The sequence below is a fragment of the Girardinichthys multiradiatus genome, chromosome 7 (assembly GCF_021462225.1).
Source record: "Girardinichthys multiradiatus isolate DD_20200921_A chromosome 7, DD_fGirMul_XY1, whole genome shotgun sequence".
NCBI classification, from domain to species: Eukaryota; Metazoa; Chordata; class Actinopteri; order Cyprinodontiformes; family Goodeidae; genus Girardinichthys; species Girardinichthys multiradiatus.
Genome location: NC_061800.1, coordinates 28,615,931 through 28,631,018, shown reverse-complemented (window position 1 = coordinate 28,631,018; position 15,088 = coordinate 28,615,931). Strand labels below are relative to the sequence as shown.

General features: G+C 43.4%; 1 long non-coding RNA gene across 1 annotated transcript; it reads left to right on the top strand.

Moving 5' to 3' along the window:
* The first annotated feature begins 5,079 nt into the window (after positions 1-5,079).
* On the top strand, positions 5,080-7,733 carry LOC124871968. Its single transcript, XR_007039173.1, has 3 exons — positions 5,080-5,395; positions 6,791-6,933; positions 7,178-7,733. It is a non-coding gene; the product is annotated as an uncharacterized LOC124871968 (long non-coding RNA).
* The last annotated feature ends 7,355 nt before the right edge of the window (positions 7,734-15,088 follow it).

Genomic DNA, 15,088 nt, shown 5'->3' with positions numbered 1-15,088 from the left:
TTGGCATAGCATGAATAAACAGTATAAACTAGTCAGGAGCAAACAGAACAGAGGAATTTGTTCTGATTGCACCATGCCAATCAGTCACACAGTTTCACCTGTATATGTATATATATATATATATATATACAGGTGAAACTGTGTGACTGATTGGCATGGTGCAGGTGAACTGAATGAAACTGATTTACAAGTTGATTGTGGCAAGGAGTGGGGAAAAAACATAAATGAGCTGAACAGAGATGCAAGGAAACAATCTAACCAAAGGAAGCTCATACAGATGTAACAGAACATAAACTAAAATGCATAATGAAGAGAATACAAGAATATTTAAAGAACTTAATTTAAAGAATGAACTAAAGCATCACCTGGAAAACAACAGGGGCAGAAGTCATAACTCTTTTTGAGTGCTTCTGACGGCAAACAGATAAGGGGTGGGGCAGCGATCGCCATTTAGGGCTCCAGGAAGCGGCCTGTGGCTCAACAACACCCCTCCGCCACCGCAGTGCAGATGTCCAACTCGGTGGCAAGGATGCTGGAGTTGCCAGAGCGTTGTGCAAACAGCCTCCAAACCCAACACCTCGCACCTCTTCTGTGAGGGTTATGAGGTTGTGTTTCTAAGTTGCTTAAGGAGGCTTATTCCACTTTCCCCACTTCCACTTGCTCTCTATCAACATGACTCTCAGCCGACGTTGGACAGGAGAGGCAACATGGGTGAATGTCTCCTTGCAGGCAAGACGGCATAACTCTTCAAACTTGTATCCACAGTGACTACAATCCGACGGTCGAATACTCATCGACTGAGTGTAACCGATTCTTGCTGCACTCCAAAGTCTCAGAGCAGACCAAATAACCCATTGACTCTGCGTTGTTATTTTTTGTAAAGGAAGAAATGGAGTTTCTGGTCGATCAGGTATTTTATTTCCTGCGTGAGAACATAATGGGTTCGTATCAGTGCAATCGGCTTCAGCTTCGCACAGCACACTCTGGTGCAACTTTCACAGACTAGCCAGATTACTAAAACAAAATTTACATTGCACAATAAAGAATATAATAATAAATGGTGTACCTGCATGAGAACATAACGGGTTCGTATCAGTGCAATCGGCTTCAGCTTCGCACAGCACACTACAACAGAGCTTCATGTTAGCGTTTAGCTTTAGCATGCAGAGTGTCCTTCTACATTAAACAAACTGAAAGTACAAAAATTGGTCAAGTACACATCCAGTATGCACCCAGCACACTCAATGTGTGTAAATTCATAAAGACATGTTTTATGGATTGGGGGGGGGGGCGCTATTTCCCCATTGCACTTATACATAAAGCAGGTGGAATTTTACAATTTAACCACTGTTACATTCCCCCTGCTGAATTCCACTTGCAGCCAAAAAAAGCAACCCGGAAAAGAACAGAGAACAAAAACACAAACAAAGACCATTCCTAATTGCTCATTCACAGCTATTAAAATGTGATAAATCAGCTCAGCAATCCCAGACAGTACGGTTACAAAGAAATTCCAGTCAGAGGACTATTCTCAAAAGAATCAGCATAAGAAGAAGATGGCAGACCCCTTCATCACGCATGAGGGAAGCAAAAAAAAAAATATGCCCATTACATATTTCACCTGCCACTAAGGGTAGCTGTGATTTGGACTGAACAGCCCGCCACTTTTGACCAGGGTGTTTTGAAACTTTGAAACATTGACTTTGCCTGTGTGCTTACCTGCTTGTTGGGCAGCTTGACTATTTTGTGTGCTTACCTGCTTGATGGTTAGCTTGACTCCAACTTGACTCAGAGGAGTCTCTTTAAAGCTTGTTAAGCTTTCTCTTAAATTGTTTCGTTGCTTGTTGTTAACTGGGACTCTTTGATTTAAGAAACTGTTGAGTTAGCTTGTCCCTCCTTTTGGGGGATTATTTTCAGTTGAATTACTGATTGTTGTGTATTTTGTTAAATTTATGGTTATTGTGTATTTTGGGTTTTACCCCTTTTTTATTTTCAGTTTGTACTTTGTTAAGTACCCTCCTTTTGTTTGTATTGTGTTACAAATAACAGAAACTGAACTGAAAAGCAATAAATTACTCTTTCATTCACAAAACCAATAACACCTGGTTCAAATGTTTACTTCCCTCTACCCCTAGACCGAGTGGGGTCGTAACATTTAATGGGGGCTCGTCCGGGATATCTTTAAATGAATCCTGCGACTGAAAATGTAAACTTTGTCTTTGTCAGTTTAGAAAGTGATAAGTTCTTGGTAGGCCCCTGTTGCCACTTGTGCAAAATTTTAGTATGGCACAGTTCGACTTAAAACAGTTTTTGGAAAGTCCCTCTCTTGAATTACTAGAGTCATGTCGAAAGGATGATTTGGCACAAATTGCAGCACATTTCTGCATTTCTTATCCTAAACAGCACCTTAAGAAGGAACTAAGGAATCTTGTAGTGGAGAAATTGGTAGAACAAGGAGTTCTTGTATTTTCTGAGATACCTGTGAGTTCTGTGGCTCAACCTGCTTTGACGTCTGCTGCTGTAGCTCAGTCCGTGGCCCTTTCTTCTGATGAAGGTGGTAAGAAGGTTTTGGGAAAACCTCCAGCAGTCTCTCCAGATGTGGATGCTGTGGTGGGTGTGGGGATTAAGACTCCTTACACACTCCCTCGGTTTAATCCCCCCTCTGACGCCAGTAGTTCGCCTGGGTCAAAAGCTGATGCTCGGCTTAAAGTCCGACTCGCTAGACTGCACCTTGAGGCCCAAGAGAAGGCACAGCAAAGGCAGTTCCAACTAGAAATAAAAAGGTTGGAAATTGAAGCAGAAATGGCTATAATAATACGTCAGTTAGACCTTAATCTCAGACTAGAATTAATGTTCCTGCTTTTGCAGTAAACTCCACTTCTGTTGGTTATTCCACTACTTCATCTCAAATTAGACCTTTTGATATTACAAAGTATGTTGCTCTAGTGCCTGAATTCCGAGAAGTGGAAGTAGATTGTTACTTCTCAGCTTTTGAAAAGATAGCACAAGCTTTGCAGTGGCCTCCTGAAGCCTGGTCACTTCTGTTGCAATGCAAACTATATGGAAAAGCTCAAGAGGTTGTTGCAACTCTCCCTCTTGCTGACACCCTAGATTTTGAAAAGGTAAAGACTGCCATCTTAAAAGCCTATGAACTTGTCCCCGAGGCTTACCAACAAAAATGTAGGTCTTTTAAGAAAAATCCCAGTCAAACCTATGTTGAGTTCACTAGGGAAAAGGGAACTCTTTTTGACAGATGGTGTTCTTCCTGTAAAGTCTCAAACTTTCTCAGCTTAAAAGAGTTGATTTTGTTAGAAGAGTTTAAGACCTGTTTGCCTGAATGCATCGCCATGCATTTGAATGAACAGAAAGTAGAGTCTTTGTCTACTGCTGCTGTCCTTGCTGATGAGTATGTGCTTACCCACAAAACAGTTTTTCAGTCCAACCCAAACAAAACTTCTGTTGTTAAGACGTGTGGCAAAGTCAAGCCCATGTAACTGAAGGAAGACAGAGAGTGTTTTTATTGTCATAAAACAGGGCATATCATTGCTAACTGTTTAGCCTTAAAACGAAAAACACAAACCTCTGTTCAGTCCCAACCGAAAGGTGTAGGACTCATTAAGAGAAAAACAAACATTGTAAGAGCTGAAGTTGACTGCACACCAGATCCTTGCTTCAACCCTTTTGTGTCAGATGCACTATTTTCACTCACTGGACAGCCCGAAGATCAGTGTTCTATTCGCATTCTGCGTGATACTGGAGGTTCTCAGTCCATTATTTTAGCTGACACATTACCGTTTTCTGATCAGTCATCATGTGGATATAGTGCAATTCTACAGGGCGTAGAAATGGGTTATGTTCCTTGGCTTGTACATCTGGTACATTTAAAGTCCAAAATAATCTCAGGAATTTTCCCTATTGCTGTCTGCCCAGCACTACCTATCAAAGGTGTCGCATTACTGTTAGGTAATGATATTGCTGGCTGTAAGGTAACTCCTGCATTAGAGGTTTTAGATGTACCACAAAACTTGGAAACTAGAGATAAAAAGTAATCTCCCAAAGTGAACCCAACTGGTGTACTAACCCGTGCACAAAAATGTAAGGAAAAGGCTAAAATTGATGATGTTGACTTGTCTGACAGTTTGTTTATGTCAGTGTTCTCAGGTGGTGGGGAACCTGACTTGGTTACAGAGGCTTCTGCAGTTCCAGATTTGACCAGTGGGGATGCATTACAGACCCCTGATAGTGCATTGCCAATCATTCGTGCTCACCTGCGCACTTCTCAAAGGTCGGATCCAATGTTAAAACCCTATTTTGAAGGTGTAGTAAGTCCTGATGCAGCCAAGGAAGGTGTATCTTTCTTTCTGGATGATGGAATTTTAATGCGTAAATGGTGTCCTGTTCTGCTTCCTGGTGCTGTTTGGAACATAGCTTTACAGATTGTGGTTCCTTCTAGTTATCGACAGAACATTTTATCATTAGCACATGAAAGCAAATGGTCCAGACATTTAGGTGTTTCAAAAACGTACCAACTTATTTTAAAACACTTTTACTGGCCTGGATTAAAAACAAATGTTAAATTCTGCCGCAGTTGCCACCTATGTCAGATGGCTGGAAAGCCTAACCAGACCATACTAAATGCTCTGCTCCATCCAATTCCTGCAGTGAAAGAACCATTTGAACGCATCATTATGGATTGTGTGGGTCCTTTACCACAAACCAAATCTGGTAATCAGGTTTTATTTACCTTAATGTTCGCCTCCACTCGCTACCCTGAAGCCATTCCACTCCATAAAATCACTGCTAGTTCAATCCTTAAAGCCATGACCAGATTCTTTTCTACATTTGGTCTTCCTAGAATTGTACAGACAGATCAAGGTACAAATTTCAAATCAAAACTCTTTAGACGGGTTCTTAAAGAACTAGACATTAAACATGCTGTTTCTAGTGCATATCATCCGGAATCTCAAGGAGCTTTAGAACATTGGCATCAGACTTTAAAGTCTATGCTAAAGAAGTACTGCCTTGAATAAGAAAAGCTGGGATGAAAGCATCCCTTTGGTACTGTTTGCAGCTAGAGAATCCACTCAGGAATCATTAAGATTTAGCCCTGCAGAACTAGTGTTCGGTCATACTCTTCGCAGTCCACTAACAATTCTGAAAGAGAAACTTTTGAACTCTGACACTTCCGCTCAGGAGAACATTTTGGATTATGTTTGTAAGTTTCGTGAGCGTTTGCATTCTTCCCGTGCAATTGCACAAGAGTTCCTTTGTGACTCTCAGAAATCAATGAAAAGGCGTTATGATCATTCTGCTGTTCTTCGTCACTTTCAGGTTGGCGGCAAAGTTTTGGCATTACTGCCTGTCCCTGGATCTGCTCTTGATGCCAAGTTCTCAGGTCTGTATGAGGTTAGTGATAATCTGAGTGAAACTGATTATGTGATAAACACACTTGAAAGGAGGAGAAAAACCAGAGTGTGTCACATAAACATGCTAAAACCATACTACATTCGAACAACTAACCCAGTTACGGACCAGAGTAAAATAAAAGCCAGTGGCAGTTCAGCCATAATTGTGACAAATGATGTTAGCTCTGAATCGGGTGAAGATGGTTTAACTCTTCGCTCCAGTTTTCACCAAAGTCCTCGTTTGCCCAATTCTGAAATGCTGAAGGAGATTTCAAATTGTCTTACACATTTGCCTGAGACCCAGCAAGATGATGTATTGTCACTAATAAGCAGTTTCCCATGCCTATTCAATGATATACCGACACGCACTACAGTACTTGAACATGACATTGATGTAACTAATGCTAAACCCATTAAGCAGCATCCTTATAGAATAAATCCTGTTAAAAGAGCTCTAATGAACAGTGAGACAGGGTACATGTTGCAAAATGGATTTGCAAAATACAGTTCTAGTTCTTGGAGTTCTCCCTGCTTGCTTGAAATGAAACCCGATGGCACACCACGTTTCATTACAGATTACCGCAAGGTAAATTCTGTTACAGTTACTGACTCGTATCCACTTCCTCGCATTGAGGACTGTGTAGATAATGTGGGAAATGCTCAGTATGTAAGCAAACTAGATTTATTAAAAGGATATTGGCAAGTACCCCTCACAAAGAGAGCTTCTGATATTTCTGTTTTTGTTACACCAGACCAATTTTTACAGTACAATGTGATGGCGTTTGGGAGTTGTAATGCCCCTGCAACCTTCCAACACCTAGTAAACACTGTTTTGTCTGGTTTGTCTAACTGCAGTGAATACTTGGATGATAGAGTAGTATATACTTCTACCTGGACAGAACACAACTGTTTTAAAACAAGTGTTCACTGGCCTTGCTAAAGCTTCTTTGACCTTAAACCTCGCCAAATGTGACTTTGGGAAAGCCACAGTGACCTATCTTGGTAGACAGGCAGGCCAAGGACAAGTGCGACCTTTAAGATAAAAAGTTTCTGCCACTACTTCCTTCCCTGTGCCTTGCACTAGAAAGGCTTTACGCCGTTTTCTCGGTATGGCAAGTTACTATAGGAATTTCTGTCGCAAATTTTCCACTATTGTTTATCCTCTAACTGGTCTATTACGTCCAAAAGTCAACTTTGTATGGACCCCAGAATGTCAACACGCTTTTGATAGCATTAAATCTGTTATGTCATGCTCCTGTACTCTCTGCCCCTGATACAGAAAGGCCCTTTAAACTTGAGGTTGATGCGAGTGCAGTGGGAGCTGGTGTTGTCCTCCTATAGGAAGGTAAAAATGGAGCTGATCATCCCATTTGTTATTTTTCTAGGAAGCTTAACAGAAGCCAGCTTAACTATTCCATCATTGAGAAGGAAGCCTTGGCTCTGCTTTTGGCCTTACAACACTTTGAGATATACCTTGGATCCTGTCCTTCTCCTATTGTGGTCTACACCGGCCATAACCCACTAGCACGTATGTACAACCATAATCAAAGACTCATGCGTTGGGCTTTAATTATTCAAGACTTTAATCTGGACGTTAGATACAAGAAGGGTTCAGCAAACATCTTGGCTGATGCTTTATCAAGACAGGAGTTATAAAAACAAGAGTTTGTTATTATATAGATGTAGGATGAACATTGTATTTTATATTTTTAGGGGGGGTGTTACGGCTGGTGGCTGTATGTGTGTGTTTTGTTTTGTACCATCATCAACAGACTGGCCAGCCGATGTCGCTGCAAAGCACCAGTTTCCTCCGTCCTATTGGTACTGCTGTTTCTGATGGGATCGGATTTCTTCTTCTACCCTCCTACTGGACCTTCGCTGGTTAATCTCTTCTTCGCTGGATACTCTCTTCTTCGTTGTTCCTGACGGACTCGGATCTCCCTGGACGCTCTTCACTCCTCCTGCCGGACGTCTCAGGGAGCTCATGTGGACTATTCATTTCCTGATTCTTCCAGATTCGCCGCCAATCACTGAAGAGACCACACCATATAAACTCTCTGCACCTGCCACTAAGGGCAGCTGTGATTTGGACTGAACAGCTCGCCACTTTTGACCAGGGTGTTTTGAAACTTTGAAACATTGACTTTGCCTGTGTGCTTACCTGCTTGTTGGCAGCTTGACTATTTTGTGTGCTTACCTGTTTGATGGTTAGCTTGACTCCAACTTGACTCAGAGGAGTCTCTTTAAAGCTTGTTAAGCTTTCTCTTGAATTGTTTGTTTGCTTGTTGTTAGCTGGGACTCTTTGATTTAAGAAACTGTTGAGTTAGCTTGTCCCTCCTTTTGGGGGATTATTTTCAGTTGAATTACTGATTATTGTGTATTTTGTTAAATTTATGGTTACTGTGTATTTTGGGTTTTAACCCTTTTTTATTTTCAAACAGTTTGTACTTTGTTAAGTACCCTTCTTTTGTTTGTATTTTGTTACAAATAACAGAAACTGAACTGAAAAGCAATAAATTACTCTTTAATTCACAAAACCAATAACGCCTAGTTCAAATGTTTACTTCCGCCTACCCCTAGACCGAGTGGGGTTGTAACACTGACACAGACAAATCAACATATAAGCATCCCCACAGTTATGAAACCCCAATTCCCATTTCAGACACAATAAAAGGAACTAGCACCCTACAGGACAGAAACCATTTCTGTCTTTTGATGCATCATCTCAATCAATCTAGAAACAGTTTTAAGTAACCTTCCCACCCTTGACCTAGCATGAGTCCGGCCCACCCCATCAACAACAGTTTGGTTACCAGTCGGAGCGACGGTTTCAGGTTAGCCATCAACCTCAACCAACGGCAAACATTCTGTGTCACGTTCAGCAGTGGATGGCACCTCCATAACAGGGCCTTCCAGTTGAGCATCCTCAGTCATCCTCAGCAACTTGTCAGACACCTCAGATGGTAAGTCAGAAACCCAAGCTCTCATACTGTACCCAGCAGATGCCACAGACACGTTGCAGACAGCTTCTCCATCACCATCAACCATCAGCGAGCCAGAATCAGAAGACACACCCCATTCATCCTGAAAAGAGTCATCCCCGAGAGGGAGAAAGTTCACTGGCATAATCAGGTTGCGGTGTACAACCTTCCACTGCCCTGTGGCAGCATTCTGCAGCTTAAAGGTGTGACTCATGTCATTCTTGTCAATGACTGTATAGACAACACTATCTCAGCGATCTGCAAGTTTTCTTTTGCCACACCCCTTTTTGTTGGCCAAAAGGACGTAGTCACCAACCTCCAGAGGGGAACCCCTAACTTTCTGGTTATAGAGATCTGTGTGGCGCTGCAATTGTCTACATGCCACCTCTTGTGCAATGTCCACAGCCTCCTTGAGGTCTTTCCTTAATGTCAGAACATATCAATCATAATCCACGATGTCATGATGGTCAATGACTGAACCAAAGATTACATCAATTGGGAGTCTCGGTACCCTGCCAAACATTAACAGAAATGGCGCATAACCAGTCGTCTCATGGACGGTGCAGTTATATGCAAACGTGAGGGCTTTCAGCACATCAGGCCACCTCTGCTTAGCTCTTGGGGGTAAAGCACGGATCATATTGCCCAAAGGGCGGTTCATCCGCACACAGGAACCATTCCCCATTGGGTGATATGGAGTTGTGTGGGACTTCTGGATACCAGCAACACTTAACAGCACTTAACAGCACTCTCAAAATTTGCTCCCTGATCAGAGTGCAATCGTTTAGGAAAGCCGTAGATGCAAAAGTAGTTATGCCACAGATGGTGCGCCACTGCTTTAGCAGACTGGATAAAAAGGGATGTGCCATCTTTGTAAAGTGGTCAGTGACCACAAGCACATCCACTGATTTGTTTGCAGAGTCCTCTGCTGACCAAAAGTCTATGCAAACCAGTTCAAGGGGCTCTGATGTCCTGATGTTCTCCAATGGTGCTCTAGCCTCTAGCTCAGGTGACTTGCTAATAACGCATCGTTTGCAGCACTGCACATACTCTGCCACCTGTTTAGCCATTCCAGGCCAGTAAAATCTTTGCCGGGCAAGATAAAGGGTTCTTCGTCGGCCTTGGTGACGCGCTTCATCATGGACCCCCTTCAGAACAATAGAGCGCAGGGCCGGCGGAACAACATACAGGTAGGTTTTAGCCTTTGTTACAGGATTCCTAGAGACTCTATACAGTATACCATTTTTCACAGTCAACTTGGTCCATGTTTTCAGAAATATCAACCGCTTCATTAGCTCGTTCTCTCCTTGACGGTCTCCGGCCCCTTTCCACATAGAAGAACACTCTACACAATGCATCATTAGACCGCTGCCGCCTCCCTAGCTCTTCTTGTGATAAGATTGCAGAATCAGATAGATCTGGTGTGACCACTGCCTGGGAGAACTGAGGCAGGAGAAGAGCATGTGGCCACACCTTGGACTAATGGTCTCTAAAAACTTGGAAAACAGCTCCCACCTCAGAAGATGTCATTCCCCCAGCCTGCACAACAGCTGTGGACTGAGAAATAATAGGCTGGCCATCACCTGGGGTCTTTTTGGCTGAGTGAACAGTCCATCTAAATGCCTCCTGAACCCCACCCGTGGCAACTGCTTCTGCCTCAGCCAGAAGATCATGATATGGCACTGTTATTAAGCATTGGGAGGCACTGGGCTGCACAAAGGGTTTCCTACTCAGTGCATCAGCAACCACATTCTTAGGACCAGGAATGTATTTTATGTCAAAATGGAAGGGTGCTAGTTTTGCAGTCCACCTCTGCTCACATGCATCCAATCTTGGCTTAGACAGTATGTAAGTCACAGGGTTATTAACTGTCCATACTGTAAACGGATGACCCCTCAACTAATGACGAAACTTATCACACACCGCCCACTTCAATGCAAAGAACTCCAGCCTATGTGCAGGATACTTGTACTGTGCATGACTGAGTGTCTTACTGGCAAAGGCGATGGGCCTTGATGTTGAACCCCCAGCAGGAACCTGAGACAGCACTGCACCAAGGCCACTGCTGGAAGCATCAACACATAGAAGGAAGGGCTATCAACACATAGAAGGAAGGGCTCCTCAAAGTTTAGATGGGACAATACTCGATCCAACAATGCCTGCTTCATCTCACAGAAAGCTGTCGTGTATTCATCCATCCAATCCTCCTCACGAAGCTTTGCACGTGCCAGCTGGCGCCTTCTCCTCGGACCCAGAGGACCTTTATCCCCAGATGTCAGCCGGAACAAAGGTCTTGCAATAGATGAGCAGTTTTGAATGAATTGTTGATAGAACATCACCATTCCTAGGAACGAGCGAACCTTCTGTTGGGATGGAACACTTGAACCTTCTTCAATGAGGTCTGATTCCGTAAGGGATGTAATGGATGCTATTTTGTCAGGGTCTGACCTCATCCCTTCAGCATTAATAATGTGCCCCAGGAATTTCACAGACTGCCTCAGGAAGTGGCACTTCTTTGGTGCCAACTTGAGATTGTGAGCCTGCAGTCTCTGGAAAACCATATGCAAGCGATGCAGTGCCATTTCTTCTGTGGGAGCAAAAACCAGGACATAGTCAAGATAACACAGCACACTGAGGAAGTTCTGATCTCCAAAAATGCCCAACATCATCCTCATAAAGGTTGCCGGACTGTTGCATAATCCTTGTGGCATGCGATTATATTCGTATAACCCAAATGGCGACGTAAATGCTGTGTACTTACAATCTTGCTCATGCACCTCCACATTATAATAACCTGAAGTCAGATCCATCAGCTGGATGCGGAAGTGGGTGGGCATCTTTGATAGTTCTAGCGTTAAGCCAGCGAAAGTCATTACAAATTTGTAAATCACCAGTCTTTTTCCAAACTAAGACCAATGGTGATGCAAACTCACTGCAAGACTTCCGAATTATTTCACGTTCTTCCATTTCATTCAGAACCTGTCTTAGTTTTTCATAATGACTTGGTGGCACACGTTGGCATGGTAACCGAAACGGCTCGTCATCCACCATTCGAATCCGATGGAGACAGCCTTTAGCTTTGCCGCAATCTAGCTTGTCTCATGAGAAGATGGAGTCAAACTGGGCTATGAGGTTGACCAGATGCTCTTTGCTAGCTGTTGACACTTCACATGAGTCGATATCAATATCAGACAGCCCGAGATTTTGCAGCACTGCATGCAAAGGGCTACTGCCACCTGTCACTTGCTGTGAAGATGGATGATTTGGCAGGGTAGAGATATCAGTGACTAGACTCTGTTCATCATTGCACTGTGCCGAGTCAGTCGGCAGTTGTATATTCTGTTGTAAGTAGCAGCCAGTAAGGTTGAAGCTCTCCACCCCAGCACAGGTAAACACATCAGCCAACTTCATGTTCCGTTTTAGAGTCGTTGGCTTATCAAAGGGGTTTAACACTTTTACAGGGAGCCACCCATCACTGGTCAGATATGCCACTGTTCTCCCAGCCATAACTGATCTTGGCCTTGACCTTGCTGCTATGGGTTCTATCACTACAATACTGACCACCTCCTCACTATTTATTAGCTGCAGCCGGCCCCAAACCAGGTGCTCAGTCAAAGGCTCCAAGGTGATGGCTCCCTTTATCTTGACAGTTCCAATCTTATCACCAACATTCTCTGGAACCACCACTTCCGACATTAAGCTCAACACATTTTTATCAGACGTATCCTCAGCATTCAAAATCGTGCTGCATGTCTCCCCTAAATCCCCTTTTTCCTTCAGGTGATTAACAAAATACCTCATAAGGTTGCTGCCTACAATAAAGTCCTCAATTTGTCCTGCAACCACCAGCATAGGCACTGCAACTTTGCAGCCATACATCTCCACTGCAACATCACACACACCTGTTGGAATTGTTCTTGAACTGCAACAACCAATCAGAACAACATCAGTGGATTGCAAGGTGGAGGTCTGCAATACTGCATGATGTAACAGCTGTGACATCAGATCGGTGCTGAGGGTGCAGGCCATGGAACCACTATCAAACAGTGCTTTAACAGAAACTTTGCCACCCAGAGTCACATTTTCATAGAACAGTTCGTCATGCTGTTTTAATCTGTGGGTGTTCTGAAGTATTGGTCGACGTCCAAGCTGTCGTTCCTCACAAACGGTGTGGTATATAGAGTCCAAATCATTAAAATCAGTCTCTTCAGGGGCAACTTCAGGCCTAACACTTGCCCCCTCCACATGAAAGCAAACTAGTTTCCTAGCTGCGGAGCAGCGGATTCACACCCCTCACTTTGGTAGGCAGGGCCCTGGGGCACTGAGCCCGTGTGTGGTCAGCAGCATAGCAGAGGAAGCACAGCTGATTGACTCTACAGTGGTAATAGGTAGAGTGTTTAGTGTCACTGCAAACTGCACAAGGCATTACTTTGTGTTTGGTTCCGATGACCTCTGACATCATCTTTAGCAGTTAGTTTTGCTTGTCGAAGCTGCCCCTCCAGAACTTTCTCTAACAGGGCTATCACATGATCAAGACGATCAGCAGGCACTTGTGCAATAAGTCCGACAGAGGTTACTGAGGTAGAGGCTGGTGATGGTGTGGTATTTACTACTGGATGTCACTTGTTGCACATGAGGACTCACCTCCTGTTGCTGAGAACTTAAGGCACTGGATGCACTAAGCTGAGGGCCGTACTTCTGATCTTTGCTATGTTCCAGCAACTTCTCATGCACGTCAGCAGCTGTCCACTGCTGCAGAGACTTGCACTTGAAAATAAGAGACAGTTCCGAATCTGGGCAGTGACGAATGAATAGTCAGTTTTTTTGTCAGGTATGAAAAGGATCTTTTGAGGCAGTCTTCTGTCAGGTCCATGGCTCTGTTCAACCGCAGCCAGTAATCAAAAGGGGTCTCACTTAAGTAAGGTAATGTTGCATAAAAGTCAGCTAAAGGCATGTTTGAACAAACAGTGTCACTAAAGTGAGGATCTCAAAAATAGGCTCTGGGCCCACCTTAAGGCATAAGGATGGCTTACTACGTATGCCCACCCTGACTATCTCTCGTGCCCTCCCCGCCAGTTTACTAAGCACTTTGTCAACTTGCTCAGCTACTGGTACCCCCTTCCTCTTCAAATAGGTCATCATCATTTCTTCCCATTCTTGAACACTGCAGGCTTCACTCCCATTCCCTCTAAAACACACAGGTTCTTTAACATCAGATTTTACAATCATATTCAACAGTGAAGGTTCTGAGAGCACATTATTGGCAGACCCAACCCCACTGTTTCCCATTCCACAGCCTAAACGAGACTCAATACAAGATGCAATGCTATCCCCAATAGAAAACCCAATTTGCGTTGCTATCTCTGCATAAAGGCTCGTTGTAGTGGGTTCGGTGTCTGATTTGGGATGATGTGAATTATCACAGCCCCCATTAATAGATTCCTCATGTGACTCAAAAAAGATGGCCCCAGGCGTGGATGAAACTGGAGCTATCAGCCTACCTGTCCTATGCCTGCCAAATTAATGCAGCAGGGAAAAACTAACCTTCCCCCTCCCTTTGCCAAAACTGGGAAAATTTGCCATGATTGAGCAGCTCTTTTTTTTAAATTCTCCTTCTTTTGCACAGTTATCCAAACAGTAAATTCAAAAAGGGGGAAGAGAAAAGAGAGAGAAAAAAAGAGAAAAAGCTGAGTTCAATATGTAAAAAAAATATTTCAAATGAAATATTCAGCAAAATCTCAATTACAGCCACCAAGACAATAAAGCAACATAATCAGCAGTAGATCCAAATAAGAACGAATAACAAAGCACAATATTGGTGGGAACTACTCCAGAAACCCACCTCACATGAAACTCTGATCCACACATCAAAGCAATTCTGCATAATGGCTAGAAACAAGACTACATTCACTTACTGGAGTGCTGCTACTGCCTCAGTTAAAGAAGGTGGGGTTTATTTTCCACCCCCCCCCCCCCCCCCTTTTTTTTTTTTTTTTTTAATAAAAGTACAGAATCCCACCTCAATGTCCCAAAGGAAACAGCAAATGGCGGGAAGGAGGGAAATCCCACCCCCAAGGTTTCCCACACAGTCACCGTGGTGACTCCCACCACTGTCCAGAAAATAGACGGCCCCACCGCTGAACAGGATCACAGAACCCTGGGTCACGGCACCAATGTAACCGATTCTTGCTGCACTCCAATGTCTTAGATCAGACCAAATAACCCCTTGACTCTGCGTTGTGTTATTTTTTGTAAAGGAAGACAAGGAGTTTCTGGTCGATCAGGTATTTTATTTCCTGCATGAGAACATAACGGGTTCGTATCAGTGCAATCGGCTTCAGCTTTGCACAGCACACTACAACAGAGCTTCATGTTAGCATTTAGCTTTAGCATGCAGTGTCTTTTGTTGGAAAATATTCATGCTATGCTTATAGGATTGTTATGGCTATGCTTAAGTATGTTTAATAATGTGTGAAATAAAATGTATTGTGTAACTTAGAGGCCTCCAAACAGGCTTATATTTGTGTGTGTTGGACTTAGATATCTGCCCAGTAACTGAAGATATTTTTGGATGTGTCTTTGTAAATCTTCTGCCTATCGACAAGAACATATTTCTGTATGTAAGAGTTCTGCCCTACGACAAGAAGATATTTGTAGAAAAACAGGAAGTGCTGAAAAGTCATGTCAGAAGTGTCAGACAGC